This window comes from Erpetoichthys calabaricus, chromosome 8 (assembly GCF_900747795.2).
Source record: "Erpetoichthys calabaricus chromosome 8, fErpCal1.3, whole genome shotgun sequence".
Classification (NCBI taxonomy): domain Eukaryota; kingdom Metazoa; phylum Chordata; class Cladistia; order Polypteriformes; family Polypteridae; genus Erpetoichthys; species Erpetoichthys calabaricus.
Window position 1 is genome coordinate 30,318,329 of NC_041401.2, and position 21,853 is coordinate 30,340,181.

Consider the following 21,853-nt stretch of genomic DNA (forward strand, 5'->3'; position numbering starts at 1 on the left):
GGGATATAGCGGGTTGGATAATGGATGGATGGAATAAATAAGTTATGTATTGTCTTTGTATTGTAAAGCACTTTAAGTTACACTTTTTATAAATAAAACTTGCTTTCTATGTATGCATGTACAGTGAACTTCTCCATCACTATGTGCCTGTCCGCCCACTAAGGTCCTCTGATTCTGGTAATCTTGTTGTGCCCCTCACTAATCTACACTCCATGGGTGACAGGGCCTTCAGCTGTATAGCGCCCAGACTCTGGAATGACCTACCGAAATTAATCAGGTCAGCTGACTCCATGAATTCTTTTAAAAAACAACTCAAAACTCATCTGTTCAGGAAGGCTTTTAGCTCTACTTGACTTTATTACCCTTCTCTCAGTTTACCTCTCTGTCAAGATGCTCATGTAACCTGTGTGTGTGTGCGAGACCATCAATTATGTTGTCTGTTTCTTTTTTTTTCAGAATTCACTGTCTTAATCTTCTTTATTTATTTATCTGGTTTGTACAATGCTATATACTGTATACGCTGCCGTTCTTTATTATATTCTGTAAGTGCCTTGAGCATGGGAAAGGCGCTATATAAATAAAATGTATTATTATTATTATTTATAATATAACAAACATGTATGTATTCTCATTTTCTCTCTTGCTCCCCCTCTTTCTATACACACACATAGACCTAGACAGTATGTGTGTGTGTATGTATATATATATATATATATATATATATATATGTATCTTTTAACAGATACGACATTGTATGTTTATTTTTATAAAATACACAATGTCGTATCTGTTAAAAGATAGATAGATAGATAGATAGATAGATAGATAGATAGATAGATAGATAGATAGATAGATAGATAGATAGATAGATAGATACACACACACACAACCTACATGAGATTCAGGGTGCGACAGCTCAGAGCCTACCCCAGAGAGTGTATATTTATATCTCCGAACATATTCTTCGTTTGAAACGTACTAAATGTTTGTTTTTGTTTTTTTTACCTTTTTATTCACATATTTTGTGTTGATTTTTTTTTTTTTTTTGCCATGCGCCACATAAAATACATTTGTTTTATAAATTACATTGTAACCTAAAGACTGATTTATAAACACAAAACATTCATAGATATTATTTCTACTCTGAAATAAATAAATAAAAACAACAACACAACTCATCAATCGAAATATTGTGCTTCTATTGCTTTTTTTTTTAATTAACTTTTTGCGTGGAAAGTATTTTTTTTTTCTTTTCTTTTTTTTATACAAGCTGAAGAAGCTCTTATACGCCTAGTACAGAGAACTTACTTAATATTCACTCTCCCATTTTAGGATAACCAAACTACAAACTGTATCTATCCATGAATTGCCGTGTTCCTACATCCAGGTGGTCTCGGAGCCGAAAGCTATACCGCCACTAACTGTCCCCAAAGTGACACTGAGCCAATTAAAGTGTAGTCACGCGTACTGCGTCTTTTCTGTACGGCAGGTGACTCCACGACTCCACCTGTGCCGTAAATGCCGAAGCTGTGGCATCGATAAAATACAGATATGAAAATGAAGGTCACTTCCAAAGCAGTCGTTTACTGCAGTAGCATTTTCAAAGGGTTAGCTTTTGGGTTATTTGCTTTTTATGTCACTGTCTACAGCAGCGTTTTTTTCTGCTATAAGGAAGAAAAGAAAAAATAAACACAACTAACGTTTCCTTTATAATTATATAATGTATAAATTATTATCAGATTATACTTACTACACCCACTTCAGCTGTCTGAAGATCGAGAGCCTCTGATATTATCCATAGTTTATTTTCAGTTTTAATGTCTTAAATAAGAATAAGAAATCGAATGTTCTTACTTGCTTCATGTGCAATATTATTTTTTATTCTATTCGTCTGTGAATTCAGGGCGCATTGATTATTTAAAACAAAGCAAACTTATCCTATATTCACTTCCTCGACTAATATTAAGTGTTTGTTAAAATTCTTTTTATCGTTCAAAAATAGATTGCATTTTCTTCTTTATTCTTCAGGATATTTGCATCCTCTTGCACGTTATATCCAGACTGAATAGAAAAGCATGTTAAATAGGCTACTCGTGTTTATGCGATGTCGATGTACAGCACCTCGATCGAGTTCTATGGCACCATCAGCGGCGCTGTGTTAATCGATCATGGGGCCCGCGGTTTCCATAATTGATTATAAAAAGAACACACGTTTATTTAAAAACACAGACACACCAATTACTGTATATATGACTTAAAGATGACTCTGATTATTGTCTTGACTTTGCTTAGCAGATTACCCGTCTAAACGTTTTCACATAAATCCACACGAGCAAGAAACTTCCAATCGTCAGCCCTAAAGAATCATGAAGTCTTCCTTAAAATATTTCACTTGAGTTTGAGTGGCGTTTAATCTGGACCCCCAAGCTGCTCTGTAAAGTGCAGTATTTAAAATTATCTCCGTCTTCCTCTGAAAATTTTTCCGACGTAAAAAACCAAAGACTGTGACAACGATCCTGCTGTTCGAACTCAATCACAATGCAAACTGTTAAAGAAGACCTCTTTTGGATTTCCTCACTGCGTTCAAGTAGTCAGACAGCCCTGTGTGGTAAATATCCCCAGGTTATTTCACTTTTCATCTCCTCGCTAAAACTCAGAGGCTCCTCTTGTGTCTCGCAATTTCGACTGCTTGATTCACCCTCTGTGGTGAACATAAGATATCAGCGGAGCGCCGTAACATTAAACTATTCAGACTTTCTTTAAGTGGACTACAATATTTAAAAACTGTCGCACTCCGCTCACATTACGGCGTCAAGCTGTAAATTATTGGTGTCACTACGCCAAAAAAAAAAAACATAACTATTCAGGTGAAGAACTGAGAGTTGGACAGAACTGTCATTTCTGCCAATACACGTAACGCCTCTTTTCATATAAAATATAGTTTGGCTAATTTGGAATAACTATACAATAATCCAGAAGTGTTAATAAACGTGCCGTAGTAACAATAACATATTTCCGAAGCCGTGTCATATCGTAAATCGAGTTCATTGACTTTAGGTTCACATTATCACTGATTCGATTCTAATGATTCTTAACGATATTTTTTACTTGCGGAACAATATAACGTACTGATTATTATTATGCTTTTTTATTATCATAATCCTTTCGGTTGTTCCTGATGTCTGCTCGGCAGCAGCCGTGAAAACTCAACGGGTTTCTGTTTGTTCAGCAATAAGCAAAAAAAAAAAAAAAATCAACATTCCCTTGATACCGCATGCTGTTTCATATAAAATGTATTATTTGATTTATCCATAATAAACAGCTTTTATCATTCATTCCAGGTTCAATTAAAAGTTTAAATGTCCATAATTAAAGGCTCTCATTTCCCAGGAAAAAAAAAAAGGTATTAATTATTTTCCGCACCAGATATGTTTGGGTTGTTCTGGCAGGATCAGACTAGGTGTGTCTAATTAGTGTAAGTCTGTGGGTATTACTCAAGTCAAGTGTTTCTTTATTATCACAGTGACCGTGGAAGTTTTCTGGTAGGTGCACGCCATGCTATTCTGTTTATAATATGTAAAAATGTTTGAGATCCAATCCTTAACTGGATAGGCCCATTCAACAGTACGATCTTTTTTTAAGGCGCTTCTCTATGCGCGGTTGACTATTTTGCTTCAAAAACATGGTAAAAAGTCTTTGCATTGACTAATTAAATACTGTACATTTAGACAAAAATAATACTGTATTATTAAGGTCAACACTCAGGTATCCTGTTTTTCACGTTTGGGTTTTTTTTCCGGGAACGTTATTCTATTAATTGCCAATTTGCATACACAGGCAGATGCTGTCTTGGCTCTGATCTCTGTATCAAAAGCTTGCTGGAGATATCACAGCACTTGGCAGTTTTCCCATATGAAAAGCGAGTTTTGTTAAACTCCAGAACATCTGATAGACCCTCATGGTGAATTACAATTACACTTTTCACACAAAATCTGCGGTGATAGCTATTTGGAAAGAGGTTTCATCATTTTCTCTCTGAAAATTGGGGAAAAAGAAGTAGATGGTCGCGCTGTGCTTTTAAAGGCACTTCGGTTGACTTGCATGTAATGCAAATACCAACGCAAGACGCGAATGGGCACGAAACACTTGTTCTGTCTATCGTGTACTTCTGTGGAAGAGAGACACTTGAAAAGAACGCGTCGGAACTTTCCAGTCTTCATCGTTTCTTTTTCTTCTTCTTTTTACTAACATTCAAATGCATATATATATATATATATATTATATATAGAGGATTTATCGTGTTTGAAAATGTTATGTTATATGGCGCTTGTACGTATGTAATGTTTTATGATATATATGTATATATATACATAAAATACTGACTATATACCTACATATATATATATATATATATATATATATATATATATATATATATACCTATATATATATATATATATATATATATATATATATACCTATATATATATATATATATTTATCTTCACATACATATACACATACATATATATATATATTTATCTATGTATACACACACACATATATCTCTATATAAACACAGACGTGTGGATATATATATGAATGAACTATCTTCTTATAGGACATCCTCGATTGAAACATTATTACATTAATGCTCAAATGAAATTTTTGCTGAGTAAATTAAAGGAAGGATAGAAACTTCGAGACAGACTAACTGACACGCAGACATAGAGTCAGTTATAGACATGCCTCCGATAGCAGACGTGATGAACTGTTAGATGCAGATGCTCCTGTGTATCTATCGCTCTATGCTTGCCAACATTCATTTCTGAAGGAAAAAAAAGATGACAAATCATATCTTGTGAGATTATTTGGGCGTGTCAATGTTGCCACGCATCGCGGTGCCGCACAAAAATACCTTTTTTTTTTTTTTAACCAATCAATGATGTCATACTTTGATGGTTTGTATCGTTCTTCCGAAATAAATAGAAAGAAAAAAAAGGCATTTTTCCTTGAAGAATATTAATTCGTATGTCTGTACCTTATGGTCATTAATAATTCTACCCCTGATGCTGCGTTATACTACAAAATGCAAGAAATTACGTTTTAATTTGAACAGTCTCTGGGAAAAAGGAAGTCACATTTGGATTTCAAGGATCGCTCTGCCTTCAGTAATCTTAATTATACGCGACCTTAATAACAAGTTTAAAATTTATTTGTTGGAGACAAACGTAATTGCTTTTCAGCGCTGTGTAAAGCACATAATTAAAGACCGGCTGTATGAATTACTGTAATGTAAAATGAATCTGACTTTTTTAATGCTTTTCATGTTAATTTGAACAGAATGTGTCAAGCTAATTTTCTATATACTGTATACTTATGTAATTACGAATAGTGAAAAAGTATTCAGATCTACTTAAATAAATCATGGTCAAAATCTCACTTTCATGTCCCGGTAACACCACGCACCCACAGTGTCTATGACATTTGTATCTACATTATTGATAAGGTCGCCGTTTGCAATTGCACATCCTTCGTCAACACTTCGTTCAATCCTGAATTGACATTTTTCTGGGTGTGCAGTGCAGTCATTCTGTCTTACGGCATTATCCCACATGTTCAGTCACCTCGATCGACTAGTTCAAAAGTACCCTTTCCTACACGGAACGCTCCACATCTTTTTCCGAATTTCACAACAATGTAATGATAGTGGTCTAAAATAAAGGAGCCGTGTTCCTGTCTTTTTTTTTTTTTTTGTCGTTTTCGTTATCAATGAAGGACGACTTCATATTGGACATTCTGATGACAGAAATCAGTAGCACTGGGGTCTTACGACTGAAACCGATTGACGGGGAACATTCACTCAGATGCGTCTTTGATTAACCGGGCTCTTATTCTTTGTAAAGTGATTTCTAAAATGCAATAAAATTACAAAAAACATTTTGCCGAACAATTTCAGGCGAAACAAACAAAAAAAAAAAACAAGATTTTTTTTTAACCGTCACCTATGAAAATACAATATTTCCAATGCATTACGCACACGCACAGGATATATTTAACACATAAACTACTTAGCATATACATAATATTTTTGCGCGCGCACACACACGCTATTGTATACGCATATGTTACTCGGTATGTCTTAACAGTATTATATATACACACCTATACATACACAGTATATATACACAAGTATAATATGTGTGTATATATACTGTATGTATGAATGTTTATATATATATATATATATATATATATATATATATATATATATATATATATATATATATATATACACATATACATAAACACACATAGGGTTACAAAGGGTTGGTCCCTGTGATATGATATGTACAATGCTGTGAGGACAGTCTCCCGAGTTTGCAAAACGTATATAATATTATCATTTCTGAAATGTTTTCCGTTTTAGCCAAAGCAGAAGACGAATATACAGTAAAAAGCAAGTCTGTAAACGTACTCTCTCTTTCTGTAATATTATATATATATATATATATATATATATATATATATATATATATATATATATATATATATATATATTATATTATATTATATATATATATATATTATATATATATATATATATTATATTATGTATATTTATATATACATATATATATAGTACTTCTCGGTTGCTTTAACTGCCACGCTTTACTCAATACAATATTTCAGCTTTCGGACAGTCATTAAGTTCGTATGCGACTTTATTTTAGTTCATCAGTTGCTCTTCATATTGAGCTCAAGTAGTTTTCTTCTTAGGGTTCAGGTTCACGGCCATATCTAAAAAGTAAATAAGTGTATGCGCCCAACGGTAAAGAAAGCATGATAAATAAATAACCTTGGTCTTTTTATGCAGAGCAGATTTCTCACTTATAAAATAAATACATGGCAATAGGGTGGCACCGCCGCTGCTTCTAAAAGGACGACCTGGCATCTTTCTCGTTACCCACGGTTTATTTAAATAAGACAATACGCACACAACAGTGCCACCTAATTCCCTGCCTGGGTATTGTCCTCCTATTGTCTGATGAGGGATGTATTCCTCTTTAATGGAGCTTAACCAAATATCGACCGAGGCTGGAGGTCTTTTTCTTTTTCAGATGTAACAAGATCAGATGTCAAGCTGCTATGGCTGCAGGATCTTGCATCATTAAACAGAGAACTGAGAAAATTAAATGTCGTGTTATGCATTTATTTATCATTTATTGTTTGTGCAGGTTTTATTAAGCTGTTAGCTTACGTGAACCTTTGACATCAAAGGTGTGGTGCAATTAAGTTGCAGTGCAAGATGTGTTGTCTTACACATTTAAGCAGCATAATGAGGCAGGAGTATCAGGCAGGTTTGTGTGTAGAAACAGAAAGGTACAGTAATGCTACGTATGCTAGCATTATGAAATGATAACACTGAACGAAACAGAAGAGAGAGCGTTACATGTGAAATTAATGTAATTAGTAAGTTTAGCGTAAATCGGGCAAAGTGTATTTCATTCAGGAATTTAATAAAGAGTAAATATGTGGCCAGTGTTATATTGCAAAAGTCTTGTATACAAGTCTTAACAGAAAGAAATCCAGATACATATATACATACATATACGATATATATACAAATATATAAAATGTGTGTGTACACATATAGTAAATATTCATATATATATATATATATATATATATATATATATATATATATATATATATATATATATATATATATATTTGCAGCTGGAGATCCACGAAGGGAGAAAAAATGAATGACGTATCATAAAGTAGTTTTTATTCCTGAGCTTTCAACCCCTACCAGGGGTTTTCATCAGAGGATAATGCTTAGACTTACAAGAATCAAAGGCAATATATAGCAACACATTAAAGGCAATATATAGCAACACAAAATGTGTGCATATACAGTATATAGCATACAAACACAAACATTTACATATATATACATATGCATTTGCTATATATTGCAAAAATGTTGTATACACGTCTTAACAGAAATAAATCTATCTACACACTGAGAAAAGCGCTATATAAATGTAATGAATTATTATTACATATATATACATATACAGTATATATACATATATATATATAAAATGTGTGTGTACATATATAGTAAATATTCATATATATACAAAATGTGTGCATATATACTGTATATATGCCTTTTCTAGTGTTATATTGCAAAAGTGTTGTTGTACACGTTGTATACTTGCATGCACACACACACAAATGTATACATACATATGACATGGGTGTCTGCAGATATACAGTACATGTATACCCAGCAGAGAACATATGAAGTAAGGTAATGGTTGTTTGTGTTGTAAGTAGAGGCACGGTGGCGCAGTGGTCAGCATTACTCCCTCACACACGACTCCTGCCTATTGAGCCCTCGGTGTTACTGGCTTCTGTGCCCCCTTGCAGTCCTTGTGAAGTCACCACATTGTCCCCGTGTCTGTGTAGGTTTTCTACCGCAGGGACACCGATGTCCTGCCACATTCAGAGGATTTGTAAGGAAGGCTAACAGGAGACTCTGCATTGGCCCTCTTTGAGTGAACAACCCCGTGCTGCATTGGCACTTTCTCCAGAGTTTGTTCCTGCTTTGCTCCGGTTAGTTGTTTCCAGCTCCTCCTCACCTTTAATATCTGGGTGGTTTTAATTATTGCACTGATTTTTCATTGAAAAAAAATCAAGAAAATGTTATTGAGAAGAACGAAGTAAAAATACGCCACCTATAATCTTTTGGAACACAATGTTCACTTAATTAGAAAGAAAATTTAAAAACTGTAATTTACCCACAATCTGTTTTCTGCCTAGTGTACACTGGAATCCTGTTATTTGTGTTAATTTCCATCAAATGCTACCATAACAACACGTCATGCAAATGCCCTACAGTGTACTCTCTCTAACACGGGAAGTTCAGCACTGTTTGTTTCCCGGTCCTGGGGGAGATGTCGAAGTTGTCGTGTTCGCGGTGTACCTGCTCAAGGGGTCCACCTTGAAAGAGTGACCTTCACGGTGCTGTACGCGCGTGTGACAGGGGTGACGAGCTGAAACGGCACAAGGCAGACGATGCGCAAGGAAGTCATTCTTGTGTGATCATCTGCTCTGTGCCATCAAATGATGAGCACTGGCACAGGAAATACCGAATTAATCCTGGCACGGGTGGCAAGATACATACAGTGTGGTTATTAGACGTGGACATGTTGGTTTAGCCCGTGGTCATTTTTATGACACTCTTATTTTTTAACATTTATAGCAAGTATGGTACAGCTATTATACTTAAATGTTCATTGACATTTTATTATCTAAAAGATTTGTTTTTACATTTACAAATATTTTAATAGGAAAAAAGGAGTCCTACTAGCACATCCCTATAGGCGAAGCAGTACCTTTGTTGGCATTGATAAATAACCAGCCGCCATTACTATAAAGTTATCAGTCGCTCTGTCTGTCCGTCCATCCTTTGGTACACTAGCGCCTTTACTATCACGTCTGTGTTTCTTGATTTTAATCCTTCTATATATCCCCCATCTCAGTCTCTGCACCGTGCTTTGCTTATTCCATATATCACACGTGAGAACTTTAAACTCATATTTATGTCTTTAAAAACTCGAGGCTCTTTCTTATGTATTCAACAGACACGATGTGATCTTCAGAAACAGACAAACCTCCATATGTATGGGGATCCTATGACCTTTATACAGATGCAAACTCATAAAAGTTAGTTCAGCCGATAACGGTAATAATTTAATCCGGTTTGATTTTACATCATGCTTTCCCTCTACAAAGAAGTTAAATGTGTACTTCGAATTAAGGGGTCGTTAGTGAAGTTGCAGTACGTTGACATATTACTGCATTATGATGCCATTTTCGTCCAGCGTCAAAACATTTCCAGAACTGAAAATTTCGCCATTTGCTAAATAAATAAAGAATCAAACTCCATGCTAGGCACACATATATATATGGCGTGCGGTGTGGCTTAGCGGTTAAGACTTTACTCTCGAAACCCTGAGTGAAATCCCGCACCTGACTCTGTGTGACCACGAGCAAGTATTTTACCTGCCTGTGCTCCAAAAACAAGAGAAATGTAAGCGGTTGTAAGACGCCTTGGATAAAAGGCCTCAGTCAGGTATGAGAATATGATGTACTTTAAGCGTATTCCTGGCAGGAACCCCCGGCTCCCTCTCGGGACTGACTCCCTCAGTGTCACACAACAATCAAATATGTGACCGTCACTTTATAAAATGAAAATTCGAGGACTTGTTTGTCGTTTCCTACATCCATCTATTTAGAGAATGCGCTTAACCTTTCGCGTGCGTGTGCGTGTGCGCGTGCGTGTGCTTGTACACGATCGGTTCTCGCCCGGTGCCTAATGGCTCAGGAGACTTATTTAAGGTTCATTTACTGGCCTGATCGTGCAGTCACACGATTCTCCGATTTCCCTCACATCACAAAGTTGTGGACCTGTACTGTATATACTGTATATATGGAAGTGCGCCATGGAAAACGCGGGTTGAGAAAATGGCAGGATATGGATAGATGAGTGAGATGGGTCTGCATGTGAAATAGACCCCATCAGTACTGCAGATCTAATGTGCGATTTCATTCTATTTGGGAACAAGTAAATATACTTCTACCGAATAATTCCTACTGACGGTTTTGATCGACGCTGCACTTCACTGTGGTTTGCATCCAGCACTGCATCTTTGTCATTCATCAGCCTATTCCTATATCGTGCATGAAGCTGACGTTTATTGCATATCGGCATATTGGGTATACTTGTGCTTGTTGGGTTCAAATCCCGCGCCGGCATGCAGGTGTTTTCCTCCCATATTCCAGAATTCCAATTTGATCGGTTTGTGTGCTTGGGGGGGGGGGCTCTGTGATGGACTGGCACCATGTTCGCGGCTGGCTCCTGCCTGGCGCCTAGCGCTACTGACATTGGCTCCGGAAATTGGATTGGAGAACGCTAGGTTTTGTTTTAACTTGCATTCATACACTTGTTATTTATAGTACTGTGTTATATATAGAACTGCAATTGAATAAGTTATTTTTTTCTCAAAAGAGAATTACAGTTGGTTCCTAAGGAATATGAACAAAGAGATGGATTATATAGCGGTATAAATAAGGAAGAAGCGCCTCTCTCTGCATTACGTACAATTAACCATTTGAGTAATACTTCATTATAGGGAACAAGTCACAAGAATGGGCAGCTTAAAATATCAGAGTCGGCCCAAAAAAAAAAAGCAACCAGTTTACCTGTGAATAATCATAATAACAATAATAATAGTCATCATCATGGTCCTAATAATAATGCATTTTCTTTATATAGTGCCTTTCCTTCTGAAGCAGTCGAAGTAAACAATACTTTAACTGCTTATATTTCAAGTAGATTCCGTGTGCCTTCCACCTGCATGTGGCTGGCTTATGTAAACGCGGAATCCCCAAGTACGGCAGATAGACATCTGCTGTTAATGTGAAACAAGTCTTGAAATTAAAAGAAATTCACCGAATTAACTTAAGGCAGTATACTCGTTTCACGCTACACGCAATCTGCATCCAGAGACTTGAAAACCCATCTTGTGCACCGTTTATTGGTTCGCAGTTTATGGAACGAATTTACTGGATGAGACGTTGGAGAAATGAACTATATATAGGACCCCGCGTTAAAGCATTTGCAAGCACCCTTGCAACAGACTGATTTATGACATGTTGTATATGTTTTGAGCTGAAGCAATGAGACGTCTGGTCGCACTGCCAAAAACTATGTCCAAGAACTAAGTCCATTGTAAAAAAAAAAAAAAAGAAAGAATGAACTGCAGTAGGAAATAATCGAATTGAGTGCAACCTTGAAAAAATATGGTTTTCTTTTTTCATTTTTTTTTAAAAGATCTATTGGGGAATTGCGCGCGTCCTCCTCAGACAAATAAATATAACAGGGTCCAAATTGAACGAGTGCAATACTTGGGCTCCTCGGGCACTTTTCTTAAATCTGTGACTTGCTCTGAATTTTTGAACCGAAATGTTGGAGTCTATAGGCAAGCGCGGCTGATTAGCATGCAGTAATGATTGTGAGCCGGGCACCATTGTTTTAACACCTCCCCTCTCCTCCGCGCCAATCTGTCACCGTTCAGCAGGCGAGCGCTGCCTCAAATGCTGCTCTCCACAAATGAGATGGATAATTAGTTGCCCCGCACGAATGCCGCACTCTTCTCACCCCTGATTGCTATCACCTTTTTGCTCCTGGCAATTTTAACACCTCGTAATCAGCCTGCTGCTTCTCCCTTTCAATCCTTATTCCTTTTTTTCCTTTTTGCCTTGCCCAAACCCCCCCTCCCCCCCCCCCCCCCAGTATTTCCCCTTAATGTACCTGCTTGCAAAAGATAAAATAATAATAAAAAATAATAAAGATAATGATAAATCACCCAACAAGATGGGCTTCTATAATATCAAGTGACAGGCGGGGAGCGCCGTCTTCAGAGAGTTCAAGTTTTCAGACGCACTGAGAAGGGAGAGGATTCTTTCTCGCGTTAGTTTATTAGCCACCAAAGAAATATATATAATGAAAGAGGGAAAACTACGCTTGGTAACTGACAGTAAAGCTCTTTCCTTCCAAATAACAAGCAATGACAGTATAATTATCTACAAGCAGCTGTCGATGATTCCAGAGAGAAAAAGCTACAGGCTGTGCATGGCACCGCATCTCCTCAGAACACAACCTAGCTTATTAGAGGCCCAAAGTGTTTTAGCTGATTAATTATTTGGAAACGTTCATTACTTTTCAAGAATAATAGCACTTAAGCATTGGTAGAAATTTAGAACAAAATGTGTTAAATGATAAAAACCTGTCAATTCCTCTCACCATCAGCTTATATGTCAGCTTGGCACATCATATACACCTTAAAATGTATGCAGGAGGGATTTTTTTTTTTTTACGTCGCGTGTGGAGATTATATAATTTAAATGTGGAAACATGGAACATCTGTATTATTTGTATTTCCTTTGAGATCTAAAAAGTTGTCGAGGTGTTGATTGCGTTTAGTTCTGAAGTGCTAGGTTTGTTCGGAATTAAAAACGTCTATCTAATTTGTTAATACAATGCACGTCTAAATAACAAGAACATAATCTGATAGTCCGCATTGAAAAGTCAAACGTGTCCAGGAAACAAAGCCTAGCCGAGGTTTCCTCAGCTATTAAGCTCCGCTCGCCTCATTTCACAGTTAAAAGAAGTCAGTTTCACGTGTCAGGCTATTTTAGACATGTGTGATCCCAGAGGAATTTTAACCTTGATTGCAGCATATATGAAATCGAAATACAAATAATACCTGGAATGGAGGCAGGAATTAAGAGAGGTGTTGAAGATACCTTACACGTTTGCTAGCGGTGACCTCAGCGCATGTGCTCTATAAATAGGCGTACGGGCAGAGTTACTGTATTTAGATGCGCATGTCACATATTCATTTGTTTAATTGAACTTTTGCGTTCAAATTATATTAGAGTTTAGCTGCAGCAGGTAGAAGACCGTTATATACGCCCCTCCCACAAAAAAAAGGCAACTTGCAATAAATGAATATTAGAGAGCTAAATCAACGTCTTCCTGCTTCTTCTATACGAGTAGGCGGCTATTTTGTGGGAGCACTATGACCTCGGCTACAAGCGAAGTTATTACAAGCTATTACGCATTTGATTTCCAGCCTTAAAAATAGAAACGAAATAAGAATGAAAGAAAAATCAATTAACTAATAAATAAACTGAATATCTAATCTTTCTGGAAAATATATCTGCACGTAATTATTTGAGTTGGCTTTATTCATATCTGAACACCTTGAGATTTGAACTGTGCGACATAAAACATAAAAGAAAAATCAGCCTTCGATTTTTAACACATAAATTTCCTGAAAGTTTTCACGCTAAAGGGTGTTTTTGTTTTTTATGCCCAAAGACATTTGAGGTATGAACTGCAGCGTGACCCGTTAACTGAAAACTTTATAATTGGGGCTGATTAAGCGAGCGGGACTGGCGTCGACTGGTTTTCATGTCCCAGTAAAGGTCCACCTGCCGCCTAGCGACTCGATGCTGCAGTCCAAGCACTTCTAGGGCAGGTTACTGGCTGGGCAGCAGTGAGCTGTAGTTCTTGCGGGGTTTCCATTATATGTCAGCCTGCACTATCCACCCATTATTTGAGTCCACCGTTGGGTTTACTTCTGTGGTTTGTTAAGTATGATGACGAGTATCAAAGTGCCCCCCAAAGTCACCTCGCACGTGTACTGCAGAACTTAGGTGGGCCATATCTGAGCTCCTATTGGCTGCACGAAAATCACTGACTGCAACTTTGTCATCTCACAGACAGAAAGCGGAGGAAGAAGCCCGATCGAGTCAGATCTCTGTCCCACAACAAAAAGGTCTGGACTAAAATTTGTTATTGACAAATGGAAAGTGCCTCGTGTACTAAAATGAACTGGAAATCTGCTTGATGGGGCAAAAGCATAGCGTGTGAGATCGTTATTTTACATTGCGCATGTTACAGAACAACTAATCCCAACCCGAATTACAAAACACATTTTTTTGCTTTGTTTTATAATACGTTAAAATAAAATAATAATAATAATAAAAAAACACAATCACTTAAAACCCAAAATGTTACATTTTATTCTGAGATTTTAATTCAATTCATAAGTGTGCCAGGTATTATTAACACTCAAAGTACTAAACCCGGTTTTACGTAATCAGAACCAGAAATTTAAAAAGTTACGCGAAAAAATTATCCATAAAACTCTTCCCCCGAAAAAATGATCGTTTAATAAAAAGTGTTTCAAACTAATAATAGCCAATTAATATATATAACAGGTGATTTAAATGAAACAGATTAAAGAATTACCTCGCGTTATTTTACTACGTCACTCAAGCGAAGACATTCAGTCCTATTTAGTTTCGATTGTCATAATAATAATCACCACCATCTTACCTTTCATGAGTTATTTCGATGACAAAAATTAAATCATTAAATGTAAAAAAAAAGAAAACATTAAGAAAGATTCAGCCTCGCGCCCCCAAAGACCGTGTTGCAGAGCTGCTCTAAAGTTTGACACCAAACTGAACAGCACAATCCTTTCTCGATAATTTCCTCAAGCAGCAAAAAAAAAAAAAAAAAAACACTGCTGAATAGAATACGATATTTATTGACTGCCAGAAAACTTCCTTTCACTTCATTTTAATCAGAAAAAGAAAATATTTTTTTTTTCTGATAACCCCTCAAAGCACCGCTAACTCCTGCTATGCTGGGAGGCAACTTGCCATCTCACGCCCCTTGGAATAAAAAAAAAATTAAAATAAGCTATAACGCAGCAGGAGAAAAAGGATTTTAGAGACACTTCCAAAATTACACACCTTCAGAAACTTAAGTAACAAATTAAAAAAAAAAATCATATACGTACAGTAAAATGCAATCGCGATTATGTTCTCCACAGCTGTTTTTTAAAGTTCCACCTCCGTGATTTTCTGCGGTTCATTCCGCTGCACGCTGGCTTTTGAACTTCTTCCTTCATTCAAAACTGATATGTAACTCCTCATCACCTCAAAAGTGCTTGGTCTGTGAGCGGCCTGGTGTCGCAGTGGTAAGCGCACAGCTGCTTGTCGGTCACGGGCGCTCTGGAGTTTTTAACCCATGTAACTGCAGGGTGCTTGTCTGGTACTCTGATTTTCCGTCCACAGTTCAAGGAGATGGGTGTTAAGCTAACTGTTAATTCTCAGCCGGAGTTACGAGTGTATGCTGTCCTGTACGGGGCTTGGTCCAGCGTTAAGCCCCTGCCCTTTGTCTCCCTGAATTCGATTAAGAGGGTTAAAGAAATGACGCAGACGTGATAAGTTTTTCTTGGTAGCAAATATCAGTTTGCTTTTGGTCCAATAATTTGCATCCCATAATCGCACAGACTGAAAGTAAACGTGAAACAGGCTCACATGTCAACTTTCAAAAACTTCATTGATTTCTTTTTGAATGAATACGATGGGTGTAACAGAACAAGACGCAGATGACAGAAAGATATGGAAGAAGATGATCCGCTGTGGCAAGAAGAAGACTTAATATAAACTTTACAGAGGACAGTCTCTGATTCCAGAAAAGGAGCAGCTGAAGTTAAAGCTGAGCATTACAAGCCTGTAGCTCTAAAATGAAATGCTGTATTACATATAATTTTTTTTTAATTTTTAATATGGCTTAAAAAGTAAACACAGAGAGACACTTTGGCATGTGCCAGTTTATTCGTTTCAGTTGCACAGTAAATAGATACATTCCTGCAGCTCCCGGACAAGCAGTCCCATTTCTTACAGTAGAGCTAAAGCCACATAAATGTGCGTACCCCAAAGCCCCGACCCCAGCTAGGTGGAGAACCTAACAATACACATCTTCAAGATGTGAGAATAATCCATGGGAAAAAAAAACACATTGACATGGCAAGAAGGCACACACACTAAATAATAATAATTCATTACATTTATATAGCGCTTTTCTCAGTACTCAAAGTGCTATCCACACAGGGAGGAACCAGGAAGCGAACCCACAATCTTCCACAGTCTCCCACTACCACTGCACCACCTGTGAGGACTAAGAGGCCAAAAAACCAAACCCAGGCTACAGGCACTTGGAGGCTGCAGCACTCACCATTCCAAACACCTCCATGGCCACCTTCAGTAGTCCTGCTCTGAATCAAATGAAGCATGCATTTAAGTATTCAGGTATGTTTGAAATCTGTATAACTAGCTTTTGGTAAGTGGGGCGCACAGTGGCACGGTGGCACAGTGGTTAGCACTGCTGCTGCTTCATGGATTCAGCATCAAGAGTTTCAGTTTCAATTACAGACAGTGTTTGTCTGAGTGGGGTTTACATGTCCTGCCTGTGTCTTTGTAGGGTTTCTTCCCACATCCTTGAGGACATGCATGAACACCTCCAAATTGGTACTGTGTGTGTGTGTAGATGGTCCCTGTTATGGATAGATGACCCACCCAGTGATCCTGAATTGGATTCAGTAAATGTTAGGTGTTATGTTTTTTCTTAAAAAATAAAGATACCAGACTGGTTCTTCAGAGTGATCCTAAAGGTGAACCATTTTTGGTCCCCAAGAGACCCATCCACAATAAGGTAGGAGCATGCGCTGATACAGCATGTTGTCATTCCCACCACATGACAAACCACCTCAGGATTCCAAGTTAGGACCCGAGCACAGACGTGTAATGGTGACCCCTCAGCACCACACTGGAACAGTGTGAGGTTTTTATTACAATGGCTGGGGTGCCAATCCTGCCACCAACCCCTGAGTTCTGCCTGAATGTTGGAGGACCTGTTCACAGGGCTGGTCGCAGGTTAACGTCATACCCATGACGGAGCAATTGCAGGTTAAGGGCCTTGCTCAAGGGTCCAATGGAGTGGGGTCACTTTTGACATTCACGGGATTTGAACCACCAGCACAGATGCCTAGCCTTAGAAGTCACCACACCACATGAAGGTTCCAAAAAGAACTTGTATTTATTTAGGTCTGTAACTGGCTCCATACAGTAAATAACCACAAACAGATGGTGACAGATTTGTGAAATACCAGAGGGTCAGGATTTTAAAAGGCTGCATATGTCCAGTAACACAAGCTAAGTCCAGGTTTTCTTGTTCTGCTAGTGACCGGCACCCTACCATACTTTGGAGATTTCTTTTTTTTTTCTACATACTGTATTATAAAGTTTTTCATATGTAAAGAAGCCTTCCTAGAATGAAATAGTGCTCTGTCACGCAATAAGTTCTACGAGGAGCCACACAACCCAGTAAAGAACTATAACGTGCCATTAAAGAGGCAGGGTGGTACACTTCTAAGTAATTTAATAAGAGTCTCTTGACCCTTCTGTAGCCCACCTGCCCATTTTGTGTTCCTAAAGTCTACCTCAGCAGCCATAGCTGCAACTAAAGAGCCTCATCTTATATTGTGAAGGTCATAGTGAGTAACATCACAAGGCCCTTGGCAAAGTGAAGAAGATCCCAATTCACAGTAACACTGAAAAGGCACAAATCAGGTTATTCATTCCACGGGACTTCAAGATGCTTCATTCTGTCCCGCTTGTTATATCTAATTTGGGTTTTGCAATACATACATACATACATACATAAATAATGACATTATTCAATTACATTTATGTGGGTGGACAGACACTAACACCAAGAAGGAAAAAATAACATTCTCAAAATTAAAGTGAAACATTTATATACTGTATTCCTAGTACATAATTAGGACAAATGAAAATGTTGGTGAAGTCACGAGAAGAGCAACTTTAGGAGCAACTGTTTTTAAACACTATGGTGGACGGCTGGGGAGCCTGCCCAGTGAGGATGCCTGGAAGGACCGGGAGAGGGACAATACCTTCTCTGGACCACGGAGGGCACCCGCCCTGGTCTGCATGGGGGGCCACGGGATCAGAGCTTAAAAGCTCAACCCTGTTGGGGCCTATGGCCACCACCAGGGGGCATCCGGAGGATTGTGGAGCCCTGGATTGCAGCACTTCCACTACACTCGAAAGTGCTGCTGGAAGACCATCGCGGAGCACGTTATAAAAATGGGGCCGTCTCACTCCATTAGATGAGCCACAGTTGGGTGGATGAGGACAGAACTTGTGTGTTGAGGAGTGAAGGCGGCAGAAGAATAAGAAGAGTGGAGGAGAAAGAAAGAAAGAAAGAAAGAAAGAAAGAAAGAAAGAAAGAAAGAAAGAAAGAAATGAACCTAATTGGGGTGATTTGTGCACTGTGCTGTGTGTAAGAGAAAAGCAAAATAAATAGTGTGTCTTCTGGACATTGGGGGTCTGCGTCTCTGTCTGTAGCTGGGCTGACCTTTCCACAACACACACAACTGGTTAAAGGGTACAAAGTGAATAAAAAGATTCAGCGTGATGTGTAGAGTCCAAGTCCAAGGAGGTTTATAGCGCTCTGTTTGGACCTCACCTGGAGTAATATTTACATATTTGGTCTACTGGCTTTACAAAGGACTGGAAAAAGTCCAGAGAAGAGCAACCAGGCCGATTCCAGGGCTACAGGGGATGAGTTATGAAGGAAGATTAAAAGAGCAGAGCCGGTACAGTTTAAGCAAATAGTATTAGGGTGCTGTACCGTGTTAGCCATTATGAGTGTAGTGAGAAGTCAAGCAAAATGACACCTTTTATTGGCTAACTAAAAAGATTACAATATGCAAGCTTTGAAGAAGGGGCCTGAGTTGCCTCGAAAGCTTGCATATTGTAATCTTTTTAGTTAGCCAATAAAAGGTGTCGTTTTGCTTGACATCTCACTACAGTTTAAGCAAAAGAAGATTAAGAGGAGACACGACTGAAGTGTTAAAAACTATGAAGAGAATTAGTCCAGTGGATCGAGACTGTTATGTTAAAACAAGTTCAACGAGAACAAGGGGTGGAAACTTCACACAAACATTAGGACGTTTTTCTTTACACAGAGAACCTGAAGTGGATAGGACTGATGAGCTTTGTTGGGCTGAATGGCCTGTTCTCATCTAGATGGTTCTAATGTTCTATAAGCGGCATTTCATGAATGAAAACCATGAGTGCTTTGTGACTGTGCTAAATATGAAAAGTGCTATGAAAAATAAAATGTGATTTCCTAAGATCAAGACAGGCAGATGAGAGGAGGAGGAGGATGGCGCATGCGCTGCGCTGATAGCATGCTGCTGCACCCACCACACAACAAACCACCTGGAAAGACAGTGAAGTACTTGGACTTGTTAGGGCTTCCCTTCATTTACTCTCAAGCACAGTCCTCTCCAATGTAGGACTAGGAAGTGAGGAACAGAGAGCTTTTTAACGGTTTTGGCATGAGGGTTTGGGTTGAGGTTCAACACCTATTGTGTATAGTCAGGCCTAGAAAGGCAGCGGGTTTGTTATTTGGTTCTTTTCCTCTCTTTTCAGATTCCCTCTTTTGTGTAACTTCTTCAGTAACAGTACATGTGAAGATCTGCCACTCCTGTCATTATAAATACAGATGATGCTATGGAAAGACCTAGTATGTCGTATCATCTTGGTCAGTGGAGTTGCTAGGTTTTTGTCTTGCAGAATAAAACACTGTGTACATACTCGCTTCTTCCCTTGTTCTATGACCGGAATGAAGACATATTTGGCCATCACCACTACCTCATAGCATCAGGAAAGACCTAGTAACTCCAAAAACTAAAAAAACATTAAATTTTGAAAAAAATGGCAGTTCCTAATTTTTCCCATTGCACGTGAGCAATATGTACAGTACACTGTCTACTTCCAGTCACCAGGCCATGCAGCAGCCTTTATTGAAGCTCTTTCTCTTTTTTTTCAATTATGTTTTTGGCCTCCAGCTTGTTATTATAAATTTTTGAATGAATTTTTTAAAACTAAACTGAAGAGATTTTGCTGTTGCCGCAGACCCAAGTGCTGGCCCGTCTCAACTTCTCAACCTGTAAACTTGAGAAATGTCACATGCTGAACATTAAAGATCTGTTGGTTGCCTATGTCTATGGCATCTGAGAATGAAAGTGCCTCTAAGGAACATAAAGTGGGATGTATTAAATATTGCTGTATCCAACCCCCACCCCCACCCCGGTAGCACTGTGACCACCATCACCTTAAGAGCTCCATTAAGCCCTATCAGAGGAGCTGCTCGTCCAAAGATGTAAAGGGCGAAAGGGTGATAATCCAGAGAGGACAAAGAGGGTTTATACATGGCCTGACATCATATAATGAGAACTGTTTGATTGCTTTTCAATAAGTTGTATGGACTGTTGTACCTCATAATGAGTGACAGCGAGTTCAGGTACTGTGACATTTTATGGACTTTGGAGAACTCGCTTAAACATTCTATTTCAGATGCTATTTTAGTGAGTGGAAAAAGCAGGAGGAGGACTGGACGTTTATGTGAATGAGCAATGGTGAAAAAGGGAGCACAGAACAACTAAAGCTAAATGTGTGAGCCAGAAAATGTGGACTGAATCTGAAGAAAGTTGTATCATCCTGGCTGAATTAGCAACAGAAATGATTCACTCTGTATCAATATGTTAATCATGAACCATTCTGAATGTTGATGACTTCAAACAAGAAAACCATCTTCTATCAACATGTTCCACTCATGGACACTACAAGCTGGACCTGCTCTGTTCAGATGCCTTTTAACATAAACCTGTGGTCCAATCTGAGCAGGTCTGACCTCAGCAGCAGCTCTCTGTTACTTAAGACTGAAGTTCTAATGTGTGTTTGGGAGCGTTGTTGTTTGTTTTTATTACTATTTATGATAATATACACTCTATATATAGTTATACAGTAACTATATAGTTATATATACTGTATATATAGTTACACACACGCGATTAGGGAGCGGCCAATGGGCTCATCAAAACGCGAGAACTCAAAGAAAGTGGGTTTCGAACAGAGTACTAATGTCTCTCTCTTTTATTTAGCTGAAAATCAAGTGAATAAACGCACCACTTGATAGACACACTGAGGATCCTTCTTCCGTGTTTCATAACAACTACCTCCCTTCCGTCCCGATCTGATGACTTCACTTCCGGCTCCTAACTTCCTCATCTCCGTCAAGTTTGTTTTCCCATCAGTGTACGTCATTTCCTGTCCGTCTTGTATATAAATCCGGTCATCTCATGATCCTGTTGTCCCTTGTGATGATTTCAAATCCCTGTATCGGTCTTAATAAGCTACCGGACCTTGCAGTATACGGGGAATTCATCCCCAAACCTTTATGAGTGTGATGTTTCTCATTTATATCTTCACAATAGATATATATAATTTTTTTTTGAGCTTCTGTAAAATTTTAAATTTT